This window comes from Mirounga angustirostris, unplaced genomic scaffold (assembly GCF_029215605.1).
Source record: "Mirounga angustirostris isolate CCGP_5_RB_7025 unplaced genomic scaffold, mMirAng1.0.hap1 SCAF_9, whole genome shotgun sequence".
Lineage (NCBI taxonomy): Eukaryota > Metazoa > Chordata > Mammalia > Carnivora > Phocidae > Mirounga > Mirounga angustirostris.
The window spans coordinates 143,710,479-143,712,166 of NW_026991717.1; the positions used below are offsets into that span (position 1 = coordinate 143,710,479).

The 1,688-nt window shown below is 51.2% G+C and overlaps 1 pseudogene; it reads right to left on the bottom strand.

The window, feature by feature from the left end:
• Positions 1–681: 681 nt before the first annotated feature.
• Positions 682–1,481, bottom strand: LOC123862526 (cofilin-1-like; annotated as a pseudogene).
• Positions 1,482–1,688: the final 207 nt, after the last annotated feature.

The following is a 1,688-nucleotide window of genomic DNA, read 5'->3' on the forward strand; positions in this document are numbered from 1 at the left end:
ATTTCTTCCTTTTCCAACAAAATAAATACTTCAGCATGTTCTCATGTCCTTTGTTCTCCCAAATTCTTATTTGTGTTGTATGAGATTTTAGTTCTCAGCTAGTATGACTATATTTTCTTTAAGATAACCATAAACTTTACTAAAATTGTGATTATCCTTACTTTTCATATCTCTTAGATTTGTTTCTGCTTTGAATCCACACATATTTTCAAGTAATCCAGTTGTGACAAACTTTCCGGGCCCCTTTGTGCCTGAAAATACCTTCGTCACACCCCCCATGTGAATGAAAACTTGTTTGGATATAAAATTCCAGGTTCATAGTTATTTTCCTTTATTATTATTGTTATTTTAAAAAATATTTTAAAGCAATCATTACACCCTACACAGGGCTCGGACTCATGACTCTGAGATCAAGAGTCATGTGCTCTCCCACCTGAGCCAGCCAGGCACCCAGTTATTTTCCTTTAATACTTAAACAGATTTTTTTTTTTTAATTGAAGGTCCCTTACTGGTCCTGCTTCCACGGGTGGCCAAGACCAGGGGAAAATGGCAGGGGAACCAGGCGGTGCAAGGAGGGGTCATCTCCACAACATTCATTTATACACAGAACTAAACAGACAAGCGCAGAGTCACTGTTGCGGTTAGAAGTTGACAGCATGGGAAAAGGGAGGAACAGGTGGGGGACTGGGTGTCGTTAAAAAAATACAGGCCCCCCCAAACTGGGGTGCCTGGGGGGAACTTGGTCTGCTTCAACCCAAGAGGAATCAGAAGATCAAAAGCAGTTTGGGAAGGCCAGGGCCGTCAGGTATGGAGGGAGGAGGAAGGTCCGGGGGCGAGGGGGCACTGTTTGGCAACTGGGGTGAAGGGACTGCCCTCCCCCTGCTGGGATCCCCCCAGCCCCTCCGGACTGGCAGGAAGGGGGCAGCCTGCAACCCCCAAGGGCAGGTCTGGGGCTGCCAGATGCTCCAGGCAGGGGGCTGGAGGGGGCTCACAAAGGCTTGCCCTCCAGGGAGAGGACAGCACTGCCCCCCAGTTTCTCTGCCAGGGTGCAGCCGTCCTTGACCTCCTCGTAGCAGTTTGCTTGTAATTCGTGCTTGGTCCCCGTCAGCTTTTTCTTGATGGCATCCTTGGAGCTGGCATAAATCATTTTGCTCTTAAGGGCTGCGGACTCAAGTGCCCAGAAGATAAACACCAGGTCCTCCTCCTTGCTCTCCTCGGTCTCATAGGTCGGGTCATAGAGGAACAGCGGCAGGCCTTGTCTGGCAGCATCTTGACGAAGGTGGCGTGGGGTCGTCTACAGTCTGGCCCACAGCCCCTACCAGGATCTCCTTGCCCTCCTCCAGGATGATGTTCTTCTTGTCCTCACTCAGGCAGAAGAGTACCTCCTCTGGTGTTGAGGACTTGAGCATCTTCACGTCACTGAACACTTGGATGACACCGTCAGAGACCGCCACGCCGGAAGCCATGTTTCCAGAAGCAAAAGGGAGAAAGCAAGGAGAGTCAGAAGAGATGAGAGCCGCCGCAGCTGCTGCCGGGATCCGACTGAGCCATACTTAAAAATGTTTTATCCAGGGGCGCCTGGGTGGCTCAGTCGGCGAAGCGTCTGCCTTCAGCTCAGGTCGTGATCCCGGGGTCCTGGGATGGAGTCCAGCGTCGGGCTCCCGGCTCAGCGGGAAGCCTGCTCCTCC